The following is a 7,745-nucleotide window of genomic DNA, read 5'->3' on the forward strand; positions in this document are numbered from 1 at the left end:
TCCACATGAGTGGAAGGCTGTTCATTGGATTGGTCAAGCAAGGGAAGAAGAGGTTTGTTTTTGTCTGTGTTTTGAATGAGCATGAACTCAAAATAAAACGCACGGCATTTTTCAAAAGCACTAGTTGAGTGATTGTGCTACTTTGAAAATCAGCTGTGATTCCTGAGTCCTCACAGGACACGAGGAGGTTAGGCTCAAAGAGTCGGAAAGCATCATTTAAAAGCCACCAGAGTTCAAAAGCACGAAATCACCCTGTCATTGCATCCCCAGTTAAGTGAGCAAAAGGTATTGTTTTCAAGTATCCCATTGGTAAGCACCTTTGTTGTGAATTCTTTCAATTTGGGACTTTTGTTCGGATGGCTGTGTTGTTTCGTACGGGACCTCTGTTGCAGTACGCATTAATTTAGAGGTTGTCGGGTAAAACGGGAGGTTGCTGGGTAGACCGGAGGCTGTCGGGTAAAGTGGATTGCCATTTTTCTTTCTTTCTCCCTGCAGCGTCGAGCTGAAGCAGAAGTCACTGCTGAAGTAAGCACTTAATGTTCAAATTATATGAGTGTTACACGATCGCCTATGCGGTGTTTATATGGGTTAGCGGAGATTATAAAGTTGTATAATCGCTTGCCGCGAGTTCGCTTGGCGAGTAAATATAACCCGGCTGCGTTCGCCGGTTAGACACATTTAATGTTAGATACGCCGATATCCTAATGAACGGGTCTGTTAATGTTGTATAAGTTGATAGATACGGGCTGTTCGTGTAGGTGATGTTTATTTATAATTATAGTGATTTGTGCTTCAGTGCTGAATGTATTGTTGTAATAGTGTCATGCGCCTCAATGTCTTTATTCTGTTTGTCTATTATAGATAATTCTGTCTTCAGATCAGTCTAAGTTGCAATCCTGTAACTTGAATGCTGCATTTGTATGTGGGATCGAATCTGCTCAGTAGTAAAGTTCTAAACTCTGTCTGGCGACTCAGTGCTCTCTGACCGGAGCCCTCCAGCGGCTCATCCCATCACATACCGGCGTCAGGGGTGTCGAATCCCCAACACAGCGGTCCTTCGAGCCGGATGCGATAGGCTTCTGGAGAACATGTCGTTCACGGACAGAGCAAACCGTCACCCTCCTCCTGAGGTTTCAGAGCGCCCCGTGAGGCATCATCGCACACCCACTCATCTGGGAGACTACATCCTTGACCACAGTCATCAGCGGTCAGCCCCTCGTCACCTAGCCGAGACAGCAACTGAGGGACATAGGGGAGCCGCGTTCGCTGAAGACGTATGTCAAGCAGACGCAACCTCCATTCAGAGTGGACGCGCAACCTCACACAGTCTGAATTCAGACGAATTCCAAAACGTAATCCCACTACGTCGGTTCATTGAATCTATATCCCACGGTGAAAGGGAACAGGCAGCGGAGATCGCGCATCTCACCAACAAGATATCGCAATGCGAGAAACGGCAGCGTCGTCGCCAGGCGCTTCTGGAGCACATCTCCTCCTTCCTTATGGAAGAAGAGGGTGAAAGGGAGCACCAGGGAGCAGAGGCTCTCACAGCTGCACCAAACCAAGAAACACTAGTCACTCCCCCTGACCATGTGACCTATCAGATTAGCAGGCAGAACACTGCAAGCTCCCCCGCAAGGCAGTCGAAGGAAACAGAGATTGGGGAACCCCCATCTACAGCAGGGGTAATGCATCAGTGTCGAACAAGCTCACCATCAAGAACAGCTAACGCAAAATGTCCAAGCACCCCTTCTTCAACTATTTCATCTGGACCAGCTACCCCAGAACCATTTCATCGACAGATCACTGAACCTGAACCCCTGCTACCACGCGAAGTAGCAGCACCTTACCTGGGTGGGACGCCATATCACCCAGTGACTCCTCTCAGTGCTCTCCGCCCTGCCATCGTGCCTGAAAATTATTCAGCTAAACCGAGCTACTCATTGCCACCATCGGTGTATCACGCCCCCATAGGCTGTCACTCCCTACCTCGCCTTCCTGTGGTCCCTCTACATCCATTCTCAGCCTCAGCCGTGGGTGGACCGCCTCTAGCTGCTCCACCCTGCCTGGCTAACCCCACCTATCGGCCATCCTATGGCCCACCAAAACCTAGGATTCCTGACTTCATGACAGATAGCGAGAGAGAGTTTGCCAATCTGAAGTTAGCACTAGATAACCTTTTAGAGCCACACCCAGAGCTTACCGAGAAGTATAAATATCACATTCTTCTTGAACACCTCAAACTGCCTGAAGCCCAGATGATCGGGCAATCTTGCCGCCATCATCCCTTACCATACTCAGCAGCTATGCAAGCCCTCCAATTCCAATACGGACAACCACATCAACTAGCTCAGAGTGAAATAGCGGCCATCTTAACAGCCCCGGATGTGAAACCAAACGATGCTAATAGCTTCCAGAACTTTGCTCTGAAAGTCCACCTTCTAGTCAGCATGCTCTTCTCCTTGGAGGGCCCACGAGGTATGGAGCTCAACTGCTGTTCACACGTCGATCGTCTGCTCAGCAAGCTACCTAAGTACTACAGAGATGGCTTTATAGAATTCCTGCAGCTCCAGGGGAAGCTTAATACTGCCAGTCTCAACCCCTACAACCTTCAAGACCTTGCGAGCTGGCTCCAGGTTAAGGCTCAACAGCAACGGCTGTCCAGTAGGCTGGTACAGCGCTATCAGCGCGAGAGACCACCAGATCGTGGGAAGGAACATATATCAGCTAGAGGCCGGAATCCGAGCGTAGCTGTTTACCATGAGACGGAGCAAGCCAAACCTATAGTGTATGGGAAGCCTGTATCACCCGCAATCAAGAAACCTCCCAAGGTACACTGTCTCTTCTGTGACAGCAACGAACACTTTATCAGCCGATGCAACAGCATTAGAGGGAGGTCTGCCACGGAGCTGGCAAGGTGGATTAACGAGGGACGGCGATGTTGGAAATGTGCTCGTTTACACTCGCCCGAGTCATGTAATCTTAAGAAACCCTGCAGCGATTGCGGTGGCCTACATCTCCAGGTTCTACATGGCGCAGCTCAGAGTCGGTCGACGTCCTCCTTATCTGGAGCTACAGAGAGTAGAATCTACTTAACCCCTGATACTGGATCAGGCAAGGTGCTCCTGAAAATAGTTCCGGTTCTGCTGCACGGTGAAACCAGGTCTATGGAGGCCTTCGCTATTCTAGATGATGGAGCCCAGCGATCTATGATCCTGCCTAAGGCCATACATCAGCTTCAGCTAGATGGCGAAGGTGAGACGCTTGCCCTTCGCACTGTGCGGTCCGATGTCACGCACCTCCGGGGCCTGAAGGTCAACTTTGAGATCTCCCCGAAAGGTAATCCACGTCAGCGCTACATGATCCGGGGAGCTTTTACTGCTTCAGGTCTGGACTTAGTTGAGCAGACCTACCCAGTTCATAAGCTCCAGAAACGTCACCCACACCTACGGGGCATCCCCCTACAGTCCTTTTCCAATGTACAGCCATTGGTACTAATCGGATCAGATCACGTCCAGCTAATCACAGCTACTGAGCCAGTGCGTGGGGGAACTAAAGGCGGCCCAGTGGCAATCCACACTGTCCTTGGGTGGGCACTACAAGGTGCCGAGGGATACAGCACTGAGCACGTTTCCACCCCGCAGTGTCTTTTCATCTCTGTCACGAACTCAGATGATCTCCTCTTTCGGAATGTCGAGAAACTCTGGCAACTCGATGTTCTGCCGTTCAGGAACGAGAAGTTAGCCATCCGGTCCCGTGAAGACCAGGAGGCCTTAGACCTTCTGGAGGCGAAAACCCGGATAATCAGCGTCGAGGGGGTTTGTCACTATGCCACGCCCCTCCTCTGGAGGAAGGGCGCCCCCCAGCTAGATGGTTCTATACAATCAGTCATGCCGAATTTGAGGAGCACTGAGAGAAGGCTCAGGACAGATCCAGAGAAGGCTAAGGTTTACTCAGCGGAGATTGAAAGGCTGGCTCGAGAAGGATGCATCACTGCAATTCCACCCGACGAGCAGGCCCGATCAGCCAAGGCATGGTACCTTCCACATCACCTGGTGTTCCACAATAGCAAACCACGACTGGTCTTCAATTGTTCATTCAGGTACCAGGGCACCTCACTCAATGAGCAACTCCTACCTGGTCCAGCATTAGGCCCATCACTGCTGGGTGTTCTCCTGCGGTTCAGACAATACCCGGTCGCAGTGAGTGGAGATATCCGCTCCATGTTTCATCAGGTCCACCTTCTGCCAGAGGACCGACCGTTACTTCGATTTATCTGGAGGGACATGCGTTGCATCAATCCTCCAGACGTGTATGAGTGGCAGGTACTGCCTTTCGGTACTACGAGCAGTCCTTGCTGCGCCATCTTTGCTCTGCAGCAGCATACTCGTGTACACCAAGAAGACTTCCCTGAAACTCTGCAGTCAATACAACGGAGCTTTTATGTGGATAACTGTCTTGAGAGTTTTCCCAGCATATCTGCTGCAAAACAGAGAGTGGACCAACTGCGTGCTCTACTGGCTGGAGGAGGATTCAATCTCAGACAATGGGCAAGTAATCAGTCGACAGTGGTGGCCCACCTACCAGCTGAAGCAAGGTCCCCAGCAACAGAACAGTGGCTTTGTCAGAACCGATCAGACCCCATGGAGCCCACCTTAGGCCTAAGATGGAACTGTGCGGCTGATTCCCTAGGTTACCATCACCGGCCCATTGAACACCCAGCGCTGACGATGCGGACAGCCTATCAGGTACTTGCCAGCCAGTACGACCCCCTGGGGTTCATTGTGCCCTACACGACGCGGGCTAAAGTACTCATCCAGCAATTGTGGTCTCAGAAGCGAGACTGGGACGATCCTAACTTACCTGCAGTCCTCCAACAGGCATGGGCCAAGTGGGAGAACGAACTGAGGAACCTCGACAAGGTAATAATACCCCGCTGCTACTCACCTGACTCTTCTGATGGCAATCACAACTACGACCTCCATGTGTTCTGTGATGCATCGGAAAGAGCATATGGAGCGGTCGCCTACCTGAGAGTGAATACTGCTGGCACCATCCATACTTCCTTCGTGATGGCTCGGTCTCGGGTAGCCCCCAAGAGACAACAGTCTATGCCACGACTAGAGCTCTGTGCTGCGCTGGCCGGAGCTCAGCTGGCGAAACTCATACAGCACGAGCTGAGCCTTACCATCATGCAGACAACATTGTGGTCCGACTCCACCACGGTCTTGGAGTGGCTCCAATCAGACTCCTGCAGATTCAAGGTATTTGTGGGTACGCGTGTGTCAGAGATTCAGGAGTTAACTGACAGGCATGCCTGGCGGTATGTTGATACCCTGAACAACCCCGCCGACGACATAACGAGGGGTAAGTCTCTTCTTACCCTGGCAGAACCCAGCCGTTGGAGCCAAGGGCCCGCGTTTCTCAAGCAGACTGCCGACCTCTGGCCAAGCAAGCCGAAGCGTCTGTCTCCCGACAACACAACCGAACTCAAAGGCGTTGTATTCTGCGGACTAGCTGCAACTAAATCAACCAGGGTCCTCCCTGATGCTACCCAATTCAGTTCATGGAAGGAATTGGTGAAAGCTACCCGACAGGCATATCAAGGGGATACGACTGAGACTGTAGGTAGTCAACCCATCGATTATCGTGAAGTAGAAGCTTTAGTACTGAGTGGATGTCAAGCTCAGAGCTTCCCAGAAGAGGTCGCAGTTCTCAGAGCGCACAAAGCATTACCAAGCCATAGTCGGCTAGTCAGTCTGGCCCCAGAATGGGATTCTTCACTGGATGTTATCCGAGTCGGGGGGAGATTGCGGAGGATGCAGAATTCAGACCAGGAAGAGATCCATCCCATTGTCCTGGATCCACAACATCCAGCTACAAAGCTACTCATTCAAGACTTTGACGAGCGACTCCTGCATCCTGGTACAGAGCGCGTGTACGCAGAAATGAGAAGGCAGTACTGGATCCTCCGGGGACGTCAGGCAGTAAGACATCATCAGCACAACTGCCCTTCCTGTCAGAGATGGAGAGCCCAGCCTAAGATTCCACAGATGGCAGATCTGCCCCCAGAGCGTCTCAGACTCCTCTGTCCTCCCTTCTATTCGACAGGTGTGGATTGTTTTGGACCTTACCTGGTTAGGATGGGCAGGAGGACGGAGAAGCGCTGGGCCATAATCTTCAAATGCCTTACAACTCGAGCAGTACATGTTGAGCTTCTTAGCTCCATGGATGCGGATGCGTTCCTGCTTGCTCTTCGTCGCTTCATAGCCCGGCGAGGACGACCGAAAGAGATACTGTCAGACTGTGGTACCAACTTCCGGGGAGCGGAGCGTGAGTTGCGTGAAGCTTTCGCGGTCATGGCACCGCATCTGCAGACACAGCTGACGGACTATCAGATCCAGTTCAAGTTCAACCCACCTAACGCTCCACACTTCGGAGGTGTGTGGGAGAGAGAGGTGCGTTCTATCAAGAGTGCCCTTCGGGTGGCGATAGGACATCAGACCATCCCAGAAGATGTCCTCTATACGGTCCTCACGGAGGTGGAGGGGATCATGAACTCGAAACCCTTAGGGTATGTATCAGCTGACGTGGCCGATCCTGACCCCATCACACCTAACATCCTTCTCATGGGGCGGCGGGATGCTACCTTACCTCAGGTAGCTTATTCACCGGCGGTCATGGGGCGGCGGCGATGGCGCCACTGTCAAACCCTTACAGATCAGTTTTGGGTTCAGTTCACACGGAACTACCTGCCCACACTTCAGACCCGCCAGAAGTGGCATAGGCCATCAGCTAACCTGACTGAGGGCTCCGCGGTCCTAATCGTCGACCCGCAACAGCCTAGGGCTCATTGGCCCATTGGTAAGGTCACCAGGGCAGTAGCCAGTCAAGATGGCTGTGTGAGAACGGCTGAAGTCCTGGTGAAGGGCAAAGTGTACACCAGGCCCGTTGCACGCCTAATACCTCTTCCAGTCTTGGAGAACCTTGATGATGACACTGGAAGAATTCCCTGATTGCACATTTGCTGCTCAAATGTGGGGGCGGCTGTTGTGAATTCTTTCAATTTGGGACTTTTGTTCGGATGGCTGTGTTGTTTCGTACGGGACCTCTGTTGCAGTACGCATTAATTTAGAGGTTGTCGGGTAAAACGGGAGGTTGCTGGGTAGACCGGAGGCTGTCGGGTAAAGTGGATTGCCATTTTTCTTTCTTTCTCCCTGCAGCGTCGAGCTGAAGCAGAAGTCACTGCTGAAGTAAGCACTTAATGTTCAAATTATATGAGTGTTACACGATCGCCTATGCGGTGTTTATATGGGTTAGCGGAGATTATAAAGTTGTATAATCGCTTGCCGCGAGTTCGCTTGGCGAGTAAATATAACCCGGCTGCGTTCGCCGGTTAGACACATTTAATGTTAGATACGCCGATATCCTAATGAACGGGTCTGTTAATGTTGTATAAGTTGATAGATACGGGCTGTTCGTGTAGGTGATGTTTATTTATAATTATAGTGATTTGTGCTTCAGTGCTGAATGTATTGTTGTAATAGTGTCATGCGCCTCAATGTCTTTATTCTGTTTGTCTATTATAGATAATTCTGTCTTCAGATCAGTCTAAGTTGCAATCCTGTAACTTGAATGCTGCATTTGTATGTGGGATCGAATCTGCTCAGTAGTAAAGTTCTAAACTCTGTCTGGCGACTCAGTGCTCTCTGACCGGAGCCCTCCAGCGGCTCATCCCATCACAT

The sequence above is a fragment of the Paramormyrops kingsleyae genome, chromosome 3 (assembly GCF_048594095.1).
Source record: "Paramormyrops kingsleyae isolate MSU_618 chromosome 3, PKINGS_0.4, whole genome shotgun sequence".
Lineage (NCBI taxonomy): Eukaryota > Metazoa > Chordata > Actinopteri > Osteoglossiformes > Mormyridae > Paramormyrops > Paramormyrops kingsleyae.